Source organism: Dromaius novaehollandiae, chromosome 1, assembly GCF_036370855.1.
Source record: "Dromaius novaehollandiae isolate bDroNov1 chromosome 1, bDroNov1.hap1, whole genome shotgun sequence".
NCBI classification, from domain to species: Eukaryota; Metazoa; Chordata; class Aves; order Casuariiformes; family Dromaiidae; genus Dromaius; species Dromaius novaehollandiae.
In genome coordinates, this window is record NC_088098.1 from 20,844,661 (window position 1) to 20,858,924 (window position 14,264).

The 14,264-nt window shown below is 37.6% G+C and overlaps 1 protein-coding gene across 2 annotated transcripts in view; it reads left to right on the forward strand.

Moving 5' to 3' along the window:
• The window catches only part of WASL (WASP like actin nucleation promoting factor), a 53,769-nt gene that overhangs the window by 12,006 nt on the left and 27,499 nt on the right, over positions 1 to 14,264 (forward strand). The window lies entirely within an intron of this gene.

Sequence of the window (14,264 nt, forward strand, 5' to 3'; positions counted from 1 at the left end):
GAGGGTTTTAGTGGTTTTTTTTTATCAGTTCAGACATAATTTGTTTCCCATTTGAGTTTGCAGGAGTGGAGTAGCATGATTAATGACCATTTAATCAACACAGACATTCTGTCTATTCTGGTGTCTCAGATCATTTGGTTCTCTCCGGGCTGCAAAGGTGTGAGCTCAAGACCTTTTTCAGTTTCGTCTTCCACATCTACTAGATCTGACAGATCACATTTAGGCGCCACTGTTCTTTAGACACTTACTTGAAGCTCTTTTCAGTTTTTCTCCATTGTCCTGTGAGCTTCCCTTCCCCCTCAAGCCATCTTTTATTTTTTTCTCCAATGCCTGTGTTTATAAGTCACCACTGGCAGGAACTGGACCCCCCCTGGTGATGCTTGGTGCTGTATAAGCTGTTCTTCCACAGCAGGTGGTCTTTGTTTCAAAGTAAAAGGGAGATAATAATCCATCATGGATTTAGAAGCTGAATGCTTTTAGTGTTAGTTTTAGATGGTGATTTACACATCAATAATTCTGGCTGTGATAACCGTGCTAGAAATCAAATGGTGCAGTACCTATAGCCATATGCTGGTGTAGCTCATCAGAGATAATTTTGTTGCTCCAGGGTCACCATTTGTGAATTAGCAAAGGGTGTTAAATAGTTGACCTGTACCAAATTAACTAGCCATAAATGAGGATACCAGCCATATCCTAGAGGCTGTTTTCAGATCAGGTGTGGGTTTTTTTTTTCCCGAGCATTGGACATTTTGCTGCAGTGTGGCATGGTGTCCTGTTATGTCAGATTAATCTGGTTGTGAAGGGAGGTTACTGACGCTTTGATTCTGTGGCTCTCCAGAGGGCTATAACGTCTGTCACAGAGAACTAGAGTCCGTGAGCTGAGGTTCCAGATCAGCTAACGTACTATTCTGAAGTTCTGTATCATGTTCTGCATCACATGGTGGATGTTAGAGTCCTTCTCTTGAAGGATGTACTTTTGAATAGCAAGTGTTCTACAAGACACTTTCATCATACAGTTGACTAGTTTCACCTTATGTAAATAATCCATGTGCCTGGGATTGAAATTTGGGCCCACAAGAAATCTGTATTTTTTTTTGTTGTCTTTTTTCTCAAATTTGGTTAAGACCTACCTATGTTACTGATGCTGCCCCCCTCAGTGTTTGTACCAGTGTGAAGTTTCTGGCGAACAACTTAATTCCTAGATCTTTTTGAAACCGAGTTATACAGTAAGCCTTTAATATCATGTTCATAATGTTCACCGGATTGAGCCTTTAGCAACCTATCAATGCAATGCTCTTGTATGTCACTCCCGTTCTTGTGATTGTTTCTTCCAGGAAAATGAAAGAGATACTCTATTCCTATACCCATATAAAGTGTTTTGGGTAGTGTATAGCTTTTCTTGAGCTCTTACTCATCTCAATCTCTAGGTTAAGAGCCTTACCTTAATCAGGATATCAACTTGTTTTCTCTAAGCTGTATACTCCTGGGACTGATACTATCTTTCATATTTTCAACATGAAGAGCTTTCTGTTTTTATGTGAACAGAATCGGGTAGCTTAGATAGTGCTCAAAGCAGTTGGTGTATTTAGCTGGTCACAAAGAAAAGGAAAGTTCATGCAGAAGTTGGCAGCCCAGCGTCTGCTTTGGCAAGGTGGAGCTTCTTTCAGTCATCGGGGTTTCGGTTGCATCAGTGCCCTTATGGAGGATTATCTCCTTCCTAAACATGTGTGTGTTATATGTTTGGAAGAATATAATACAATATGTCACAAATAACCTGTTTTTTCTATTATTTAATGATTATGACCAGTACTAATGAGCATTCTCACTCTGTTAGTAGGTATATTGTTGCACTGCACTGTCTTTATATACCATCATGAATCCACTGGGACTTACCATTGCATAAGTGGAGGTTTTCAGAAAGGCGACAGACACTTGACCTGACAGTAAAGCTGTTGCCAGTTCTCTCAAGCAGCAAGAACCACTGACATTAAACATGTTAGCCTCATTGTCAGTAGCTCCACAACAGACTGAAATACTTGAATAAAAACAGTTCAGAAACTGAAGCATGTAAAGCTTGAAATCTAATGCTTGATTAACTTAATGATACTGGCTAATTAAGGTGCCAGTGCAATGCAGATTGATTGTCTTTAGTATTTCATGCTCATTAGGATTGAGAACAAAGCTATCTTAAGTTTTTTCATGAATTATCCTTTGGCTCAACTTGTTGCATTTTATTAATTCAGGCAATATTAATCTAAAAGAGTGAAGTTCAGTGTCAGTCTTACTAATGCTTTTTAATGTTCTTTAAAACAGCTATTTTCTGTTAAGAGTTTATTAAATATCCTAAACTACTGTCTTTGTGTTAAAATTATATTGGTGACTTTATGGATTCTAAAAACTCTTATATTGATCTAGTGTAATATTTATTTTCTTTAAGCTTTGCTCCTCACACAAGATCTCATGGTACTTCAGTACTGTTACAGGTAGAGTAAAATCACTTTTGGATCGTCTGTAAATTCAGACCGGTACGTACTTTTATTGTGACATGTAGCATGTTTGTTTTAGCTACTGAATAATATTCACAAGTTATGCTCGTGAACAGGAATACTGAACTAGTGCAAAGCTCATGATCCTCCATTTTTGCAGGGGATGCTTTTATTCTGCCACATCTTAACATGAATATTTAAGAATAAAAGTTTGAGAGCGATATCACTGCCTCTGTTCCTCAGTTCTGCTCCAAATAGCTCATTAGAAATGCTATCTAAAGCTATGCTACCAGCTCTGCACTAAAAGAAAAATGAGGGTCTTGTAATTTAAAGGAGAAATTAGTGTTTTCTTCATGAAGAGTAAGTAAACATAGACACTGAAGTGTTGAGTGTAGAGGAGAAATACATCCTGCTGCCCTCTTTCTACAAGGTCCTTACTGTGTAAAGAAACAACCTATCAACTGCAGTTTAGTAAATTCTTTGCAGTTTTTTGTTCTAGCTTTGCCTAGCAGAACAAGCAGCCTTGTGATGCTAAGTGACAATCTGGAATTGTAAGGAGCTATGGAGGAAGAAGTTGGCTTCAGGAAAGGTGCTTTCCCATCCAGCAGTCCTCTGCATTTATTTTTGAGTAGTGGGTGGTAAGTTCAAAAAGGAAAATGTCAGCTCCATTGTTAATCTTGAACTACAGAGCCCGTGTCATGGGATGTCACTGAGGGCAAGATCTCAATACAGGTTTTAAGAGGCAAAAATAGCAATGCCAAAATCCAAAGTATCTATAATATATATATTACGTAGTTGGAATATTTCAAAAGAGAAAGAACCTAAATGTGTGGGGTAATGATTACTCTCTCGTTGAAAGGCTATGTCAGAACTAGTCTAGAGAGCTTTTTGAGAAGTACTTTTGTTATGTGATTATCTAGCTCCTTTGATATTGCCAGTGTCAGACCTCCTTTGTGCCTAGTCTCAGGATTTTCTAGATCCTTTTGTCTCAAGGAGGTAGTGACCATTATTACCGTTAGTTATAATAAATATCACTTTAATCAAGGTTTCATCAATCATGATGAAATGATATCAGCATTTCATGATCTTCATGGCTATATAATGTCTGAGACACTCTGAAGCAGTCATTTGCAACTAGACTATCAAATATTAATTGGCGTTCATGCATTCTGGGGAAAACTAGCACTAGTGATGTGGAAGCTAAACTGTCCTTACCTTATTTGCTCATAGCAAGGGTTATGTAGCTCCCCCCAAAGTAATGGGTTTGAGTCTGTAGTAACATAATCCTTTTTCTTCATTAGTCGTTCTCAAAGGGCTTTACAAAGGTAGAGGGCAATATCTGTATATTACAGAGATGGAAACTGACGCACAGGGGAGAAATGAATGCCAAGGTCATAAAATAGGCCACTGGCAAAACTAAAGCTAAAATACTGATCTCCCAAACGTCTATTTGATGCTTGCACTATTAGATATGTCTTCCTTTCTAAAGGGATTTTTAGCATTGTATCCCTGGACTGAGCTTTGAATTTGGCCAGGGACTGTATAACTACTAAATCTTTGTGCTATTTTTTCCAGTAGCATAACTACTTTTTAAGACTTATAACTGGGGATGATTTTTTTCATAGCAGACTCAAAGCTATTGAGAAATATATATATATATATATATATATATATATATATATATATATATATATATATAAAATACATGTATGTAGAATTAAGGATTACCTTATCTTGACTTGGATTATCAAAACTGTTCTGTTCAAACATGAATTGTTGGAGAAAGAATTAAATATTTAGCAAAAGTGGGAGGAGTTGCATCTGTAACTAGCCTTGTGTAAGTGGATTAAGTTTGCTTTATGGGACAGGACACAAGTCGTACAGGGTTGCAAGAGACCAGTTGTTGGCTATTATTCAAAGAGGTTTTTCTCAAACTTAGTTTGTATTTTGAATGGATTGCTTTGTTTTGTGTTGGCATGAAGTTAATGTTTTCTTACAAAAGAGATTTTATTTTAAAATAAGCTGTTTTATTACAGTGTTCTCTAGGTGTCTGAAGTCAGCATTCCTGAGTATTATGTTCTGTCCTCAAATGTGAGGACCTTAAGAAAAGTTCACATGAATCTCATCTCTGCAAAGGAAATGTTCATCTGTATTTTTTTTATCTGTACATGGGAATACAAGTAGATGTTAAATAGAATTTTCAAGGGCTCGTTAATGAGTATTCCAGAATGAGCACAATTCAGGAATTCCTGAGGCTTATACTTTACATCCTTTCTTTAATCAATTTAACTGTTGCTCTGAACATTTATGAAAGTGATGATGCAGATACCATTGAGTGGGTCTTTAAAAAACTGAAGTAGGTCTAAACCTTTTTTTAATAAAAAGAAGTTTGTGCCTTTGCTGGTTTTCCTAGATGACAGAGGTCTGCATTCTAACTTATTTTCTCAAAAGTATTTTCAAAGTAATGTGAAGTTCCACTTATATGAACCTGCAAATATAGAACTAGCAAATAGCATTTGGAAAAATGTTAATGGGTAGAAAATGAAATGCTTCATGGAGCACTGAAGAAAAAGAAGACCTTACTGCATGAAGGAGAAGGTAGTGGTGCTTGGCAGAAGAGCACAAAATGCTGAGACAGAGCAGTTGGTCTCTTATAACTGAATAGGCAGTGGTACAAGACAAAATAGATTCTGCCCCCAGTTCTGTCTCATGGATTGCTTTGAAACTCTGGTGTTTCAAACCAGATTCATGGTGCAGATCAATTTGCCAGCCTCTGCAGAACCATAAAACATAGCTTTGGGAACCAATTAACCTGAATATCTGTACAGCGCTTAATTTGCATAAGGGTCTCTTTAGTCTTGGGAGTCTTGGTTAACTTAATGGCTTAAGATCAAATGTAAACACTTCATCTAAAAATTGCCCAAACCTTGGAAAAGAACAATCCTATATATGCCTTAACTTTGAGCCCTTGGGGGGCTGGGGGGAAGAATACAAGACAATGCATTTTTCATAGCAGTAATTTTTGCTCTGTGGCAGTAGGACACAGACAACTTTGTCCAAGATCTGTGTGCTCCACTTTTTCGTTAGTTCTGAAAATAACTAAATGTATAATTGTAACAGCAGGACACAAATACTGTAGCATTTTGTCACTGCCTGCTGCTTTCTGTTCAGCCAAGATTTCGAAATGTTAAGGCATGAGATGCAGCTGACTAAGTTAGCAGTAATGCTATCCAGGTAAACAGGAAGTGACAGTTTTAAAAGGTTATATGTCATCTGGTAAATTAACTGCTAAACAACTGAGAGAGACCAGTTTGGAATATTATAATTTTCACTGGAGCATGCTTGTGCTTTATGGTTACGTCACATCTCTGGAAGGCTTAAGACTTGTGTGTGTTTGAACTGAGGTTGTGGGATTCAAAAATATCTTTATTCTGTGTCTGATAAAACCATGTATATTTTAATTAATGATACGTTTGATTCGATTTTAAATGTTATGTTGCTTACTTTATCTTAATTGTTGGAGTTCTATGACCCATAGTTAAGCAGCTTTTGTGATGTGAATATTTTAGGAAGCAATGAGCCTTTGAAAGGTAATTGGCTGACTCTGTCTAGCCACACTGGAGGGTTCTCAGAAGTAAGTACTAGGAATGTAAGTGAACTTGCATCTGAACACACTCAAAACACAAGAGCTGTCTGTAGCTGCCTAAGCAAGGATTAGGAGTGAAAGATCGCTTTGTTAGACAACTATAGACTTGAACCTGGACAGGCACTTTTATAGTCACATGGTTAGAGAAAAGAAACAATTTTTAAACTATGAAGCAGAACAAAGGTATGTTTGCACACATAAGAGTATGAAAAGAGTATCAAGATCCATGGGCTTTTACTGCTTTGCCACTATGCAAATCACTTTATAAAACCGAACCTAACTTTCAAAAACTTATAAACCAGGCATAATTTATCAGTTTGTCTGAAATTCTAGATGTGTGTGCAAAAGTAAACTTCCTCTTGTGTTAAAATATGAAGCATATAACATCTAGGTAAAGAAAAAATATTAAAATGTATTTCATGTCTTCTACCTATTTTCCATAATTCAGAATTTACTTTTTGAGGAAATTATGGGAGAAGGAAGTTCAAAATAGTAAATTCTTGCTGTTATTCATGCTTTATATTTTTATATTAAATTTAGGTTTGTTAAACAGTAGTGCCTTGTTCCATCCATTTTTTCATTGTAATATCACTTAGTGGTCACTGGCAACTTCTAAAAGTTCTTGAGCTGGGATGTTGCAGTTGATCAGAATAAGATGGGGAATCTGCTCTCACGTATTGACATTCTTTAAATTGTTTTGGTCACTTGATTCCTTAATGTTTTGGGCTACAGTTGCGTGGACCTAGCTTAGGTTAAGATCTTCGTATTTCCAAGATGATACAAAATACCTAAAGTGGCTTTCTGTTGAACAGAACTTTCTGTTCTGTTTCCAGGAAATCCTGTTCTCTTATTTCTCCCTTCATATAAGTAAAAGGCAGCATCTTTAATGCTGTGACTTTATTTAACATAGCCTAACTGTGGATAGGTGGAAAAAAACGTGAATTTCTTAGCAACTATTCATAGTATTATTTTTAAATCTGTTGGTAATCATGGGAAATTAAGGAATAAGAAGCAAGCTTTAAGCTTAAATTGAACACTGGTGATTTTAACAAAAAATTCTATGAGCAATAGAACTAATGAGGCCCCAGTATCTTGCAGATGAGTAATTTTTTTAACTTGCACCAAATAAAGGTTCTCATATGTTTGGGCATTTACAAAAAGCTCTCTCTTATGTGGATTCTGTCAAATATAATAGAAAATCTTGCTTCAGTCTTCCCCTCCATGGATTAATCAAAGTCTGTCTTCTCAAAATAATTTCCTATAAGTTGCATTAAAATGACAAGATCTGTTTCCAGCTGCTTGACTTTGTAGAAATCTGCCAGTGAACTCCAGAAGTTCTGTATTTGTTTGTATGGGAAAATAGTTTAAAATCCTTTTTCCACATTGCTTCTTAAGATAAAATATATAATTGTCTTCAAAGATAAAATTATTAGCACTTCTTTAAACAAAACCCATAACAGCTCTAAAAATGTAGTATACTTTCCTGAATTGTAAATAAATTATCAAGATCCACAATGAATGAACATTACGAGATAGAGGACTTCTCTGTGAAGATTCAGGGGATAATCTGGTGCTAAAATGCAACTTGTAAGCCAGTCCGAGAGTTGCAAAATATAACTTATTAAAATCTAAATTTAACAGTCAAAATATTGTAGGGTCTTCGAAAGGTATATTTATCTACAGAAAAGTCTCCATGTATCTGCTACTGAGGCAATATCATCATACTCTAGTTATACAAGATTCAGTAACCGTAAACGGCCTGATACCTGCTCTTAAGGCAAGAGACTAAAAAGGTATTCAGACACCTCTTTTGTACTTCTTCCATCATCTCATTCTTCTCTCAGCATTGCTGAATGGGACCACAGTACTTGTGATTCATCAGATGGAGTGAGCAGAAAGCAAAAACAGTCTGCCCTTACTGTTACCAGCCTCTTCCCTCTCCATCTGCTGCTTCTTCCCATCTCCTTCGCTTCTCTTTCTAAAACTGCAGAATTGAGTAATTGACAGCTGACCCTTGTGAATATTTATTAAGACATCTTTAAAATTTGGTGGAGGAGTTGATTTGCATTCATATTTTTAGCAGTGATGCCTGAAGTAGGCCTGAACTGCTATAGTTGGTATCTGTGCTTAAGAGATGTTTGGATCACTTAATATCTGATGCTATCATATATTGTAGGATTCTGAACTTAATTAAGGTCATATTTGCTGAGTTTCTGTGAAAGTGCCAGGAAACGTTTTTGTCTAACATAAAAAGTGCCTCTGCTTACAATGTAGAAATTGTTAGGGAAACATGCTTACAGGTCATTTAAGTGGCCTAATTAGTTAGGGATCATCTGGATAGTGGCAGGCGTATTCAGTTCATCTAAAAAGCCTAGTTGGAGGCGATTGCAATGCTTGCCTGCTGTAGAATTTGCTTCATGATTCAAACACTCACCTTGGAAGTGGTTACTTGCCCTTCCTAGTAGGAAGGGAACATGCTGTTCCATGTGGCAGGAGAACATCCTAAATGCCAAGAAAGTGGCAACATTTTCTCTTAAAACTGGACCACTGTGCAGAAGGGAATTTGTCAGAAAGAATGAGCAGAATTCAGTTCTGTAGGCCACCGAAGGCATTCCCTTGAGAAAGGGAGGAGGTTCCTGAGTCTTATGCTTGCAGCAGGCTTTGTTTGTGCTTTCTGTGTTAAGACTAATAAGATAAAATGTATAAGCAGTGTTGAGCACTACAGGCACATTTTTTACCCTCTCCATCTATTTCTGACACTAAAGATAAGCTGATCAGAGAACATTGTTCAGGTATTACATTGCATGACTGTAATAAATTCATGATATTCAAAGCAAACAAAATTAAAGTATTGGCATTTAAATGTCCAATTGTGGAACATTAGCTGTTATTCTTTTGACATAAGTGGAGCTAATGCTTCAAGTGATATTTCTGCTTGATCAATCACTGCTACCTGTTATCTCCCCCCCCCCCCCTTTTTTTTTTTCCCCTGCAGGACCCCTGTAATCTAGAGAAGGAAATATCAGCCACTGAATTACTTCAAGTTGACTAATTTCCTGTGGATTAGGGTGACTACATATAGAGTTAGCTACCCTGCATTATTCTGCTTCTTGCCTCTCTCTTCCATGAGTTTTAGTGGGTTTCCATATCTTCTGTGATTCAGATAATGCTAGGCTATTAGAGACTTCCTCAGCACTGAAGCTTCCTGTACTTGCTGTGGTCAAGATTAGGGTTACACCTCCTCATGAAGTGTTTACCTCCCTGAAGTGGTACTTGACTCTAGCACCTCTATTCCTGAGCCCTGCCACCTGAGGAAGCCTATTACTTATCACTATTTTAATGGGATTGAATAACAATAGCCCTTTATTCTTGAAGAGTTACTCTAGAATTGAATGAGTGACATGGTAGGAGCAGCCAACATCACCTGGTCAGGCTGCTTCTGCATGTTTGCTTAGACATAATAGGGGTTTCCACCATAGTATACTTTAAAACAAAACATATCTGTCACAGGCAGTCTGCATACCAGTAATATTATTGACGAGGATAGCTTGCGTTGGCTTGCTTTTTGTTTTTTTTTTTTTTTTTTTTTTTCCCCAGAAACAGAATGAATTACTGTAAGCTGTTAATTTGACAGGCTACTTCAACAAATGTTCATACCGGAAGCTGATCGAAGTATTCAGGTATCTCCTGCCCAGCTTCTAGGCAGGAAACTAACACTGGCTGATGTGATTTCATTATTCAACTGTAAGTTAGTTATGGCAGGCAGAAGGTGGTTTCACGAACCTCGTCTTGATAATGCATGTTCTGCTGTATGTGTGCACCATAATGAGACCAGCTCTGTCAGCAGAGCAGCCAGTATAGAACTAGCAACACTGATCTGTTTCTGCTTCATGGGTAGCCAGTTTGAGAGGTGTGACAAGAATACGGGAATCTCCAAGCTTGTCCTCCCACAGAGCATTGGCTCTGGGAGACGTGGAGGGAAGTGAGGGGTTTTGTGTCCCATCCCGTTCCCCCGCCCCCAGACGCGCACACGTACACACACGCACACACTGTTATCAGTTTGTGGACTAGCTTATTTCTTTTCCCTGTCCACCTTTTTGAACCCTATAGGTATATAAGAAAGGCAGGGTCTCACCAGAATTGTTAAACAAAGCAGTAGTGTCAACTTTAAAATCCTTCTTCTGGAAATGCAGTAATAACTTCAGGTTCTAACACCAAAACTTAGTATAACCCAGGAAGAAAAAAATAACTAATTGGAGTATTTAATGGCACTCCCGTGAAGTCAGTGGCATGACCTCTCTTGAAGAAACACTTACACATAATTAAAACCAAACAAGCATACTTTTTAGATGTAACATTCTGTTCAGGAATGCTATGTGAGAAAGGAGCTGTATGTAATAACTGACTTCACAACAGACAAATTGAATGCTGCTTCAGAAAATGCAATTGCATGTTTAAATAATGATACTGGCTAAAGTGTTTTCAGACCCTGCAAATCTGCAATTAAAGTTGAAAATGTTTTAATTGAATTTATTTGGCTGGGATTCATAATGAATAGCAGTGGATGAAGTTTATGGTCATATGTTTTTGCAAGTTACAAGTTTTACTAGTAAGTTTGTAAGTTTGTGAAGTCAGTGAATGATGACAAACTAAATGTTTTTGCCACCTGTCTTGCAGAAACTGAATAACATGAAGTATAACAGCATTGCTATGTATGGTGAAAATGAACTGTAGCGGAGTAAAAGGAGCTGTATTTTCCCTAATCCACCCCCTCCCCCCAAAAAAAGATGTGGTGGTTTTTTTTGTGTTGTCCCTTTAGTAAAAATAGTACGGGCATGACAGTGGAATTCATAATTATGTTCTAACATGTGAAAACCTCATTGTAGTCTGAATGCTAGGAATTTGCATAATGCTAATTAGTAAGTTAAAATGTAATTGAATTATAGGCTTGGTAAGTTTCGAAACAACACCTACTTTAGATTCAGTGAAATCGTTCTTGAACATTCCAGGTAGGGTTTACGTACCAAGGAGCACCCAAGTGTTAATTAAATCTATCATGATTGTGCAGAGTGAGGGCATACTCCCTTTTTGAGTAGTATTCTTCCTTCTATTTAAGTGTAGGTGGTTTCCATGACTAGAAAATTCATAGGAATGAGTGAACAATTCTGTGCTAGTTCAAGGCTTTTGTCATGGAGTTAAACCCATTACTGGTTTACTCAAATAATTCAGTTGGTGCTTTTTTACTAGGTGCAATAGGAAGCAATGTGTTGAAGGAAATCCTTCTTGATGCCGATCAACCATAGTCTTCTGTGCTTTAAATTTAAGGCATATAAGTCTTGCCAAGGCCACCTCCTACTTTGAGTGGTTAATGGAAGTGGAATTGGACTTGTTTTGGAGGGTTGAAAAGATTTTGTTTTGGCAGTGGGACAGTTGCTGTATTTGGATGTGATGCCGCCTTAGTCACAGCTGTAGAATGGCCCCATCTGTGTCCCTTCTTGCTTTGTGTCTGCAAGATTATCAGTTGAAGAATGAGCTGGAATTGCAGAAATAAGTGACATCTGTTAGCAGAAGTTTTGAGCAAAATCTGGCCAATTGTGGCCAAAATTTTAAGTCTTTTCCCGTTACAGCTGCAATATAAGGAAGAATAGCATCTCTTATACCTGCAACATCTGTCAGCTAACTACTTTGGTATGGTAGCATGGCTAATTCAAGATTCCCTTTCCTCATCTGACAAGTTCAGTTATGATAACATATTTATATTACTTGTAGGTTAAATGTAGAATCATACTTCTTTCCTTATGGATGTAGAGCATTTGAAGAGGCAGCCACAAAGCCTTCTTTGAGTCAGTTCTGCTAAACTTTTCCTGTAGGTTACTGGAAAGGTTGGCAGTCAGTTCTAGTACTTCTGAAAAAGTGGCCACAAAAAAGGAGCAGAATCCGTATCTTAACTTGTGGAAGCTACATTACAGTTCTTGGACAAAGGTATTAAAACTTCCTTAGGGAGTAGCTGACAGTCTGGCTAATTATTTTGATGCTATTTTAAGGAAAATCAGAAGTTTGTTGATAAGAAAATTCTAAAAAAAACTTGTATGGTGATTTTTTTGATCATTGTTAACCTGTTGAAACGTAAGTGTGATGTGGATGATGATGGTACTTAGATAATCTTACAATGCAACAAGATGCATTTTCATTCTACGTGAGCCAGTCACTTTGGCAAGGTGTTGACAAAGAGGATGGGGAAACCTAATATAGAGCCCATTACTTAGACTAGATGTGATCATTCAAGAAAGGTTTTGGAATTATAATAGATCTATGAAAACATCAACTCAATGTTCTGTAGTCAAAGAGGTAAATAAAACATTTTGACTTACAAGGAAAGAAATAGAGAAAAAAACAGAAAGCATTATTATTGTGACCATATATTTAAAAGCCTAACAAACTAGACTTATAGCATAACTTTCTCATTCCCAGTCTAAGAAGGATGTAGTAGAACTAGGTAAGATCCGCATGAGTAACCAGGTTAATACAACTTTTGTGCAGGAATAATTTAATCAAACTAGCATCACTTCCTAAAGAATAGGAAAGTTAAGAGGAAAAGAACCAACCATAACAATATCTATAAAAGCACATTATCACAGAGAAGCAACTAAGGGAACCATAAACAATGTCTCATAGTACAAGAGCTAGGAGGGACAATCAACTGAAACTAGCAGGAGGCAACTTTTTAAACAAAAAGGGTAGCTCTTCACACAGTGCATAAATGAACTGTGATACAACTCTGCACAATGATTTGATAGCCAGAGGTTCCTGTGGATTCAATGTGATTACATAAATTCACAAAGGAAAACTCTAGCAAAGGCTGTAAAACACATATCAATGCTGGCCCTCAGGAGGGTCTTGAGCTTCAGCCTGCTGGAAGGTAAGGGTGTATTCCTCTGACATAACGCTGTACTCTTGTATTGTTCCATAGGCATCCACGGCTTTTGGCGGCTAGGTGCTGGGCTAGACAGCCTCTGTTTAGTCCTAGTACAGATGCTGTAAGGTTTCTGTCCTTATGACTTGGCTACAAAATAAATATTCAGATGCTTTAGTTCTTGCTCCCTAATAGGACTCCAGGACAGAACACAGTCAGAACCACAGAATGGTTGAATTGGAAGGGACCCCTGGAGATCAGCGTCTAGCCCCTTGCTCAGGCAAGGTCAGCTAGAGCAGGCTGCCCAGGACCATGTCCAGGTGACTTTTAAATACCTCCAAGGTTGGAGACTCCACAACCTCTCTGAGCAACCTATTTCAGTATTCAGTCACCCTCATGGTAAAAAAAAAAAAAAAAGTTTACCTTGGATTCAGACAGAGATTCCTGTGTTTCAGTTTGTGCCCAGTGCCTCTTATCTTGTCACTGGGCATCACTGAGAAGAGCCTGGCTCCATCTTTACATCCTCCCTTCAGATATTTATACACAGTGATAAGATTCCCCCCTCTATTTTCTCTTTTCCAGGCTAGACAATCCTAACTCTCTCAGCCTTTTCTCGTATGAGAGATGCTGTAGTCCATAATTATGTCCATAATTTATTATGCATGAATTATGCCTATACTAGAAAGAATGTTCAGGAAGATTTCTGGGCATTGGGGTCATCTGATGTGTAATAATCCTCATCTCTCTCTCTAAAATTTCTTAATTTGAAAACAGGATGGTTTCATACTGCCAACTGTGTATGATCCTAGTTGATGTGAATTCCCAAACCATGCCCAGGAATTTTAGAAAGTGGCTAGTTGGCATAGACTGAAATCATGGCAGAGACCGTTCTAACAATTAAGCAATATAATTACATTCCAATAACCAGGAACACTTCCAGGCATTGCTTAATTTACAGTCCTAGCCTAAATACTGCATTTCTATCCAGCTGGAAGTATCGAACAGAAAGAAGTTTAGCTGCACAGTAGGGCTTCTCTGTGTGACTACCACAGTTGTTGGTCTGCCTGTTACAGGCAAGTCTATTTGATGTTTTGTTGTTCTTCTTTTTTCTTTTAATGGCCAAGAACACAAAGATCTATCAGGTTTCTAAAGCCATCTTAAATCATCTTGTCAAAAATGCATATAAGTGATATGGAGTCTGTTTGATCTTGACCATGTT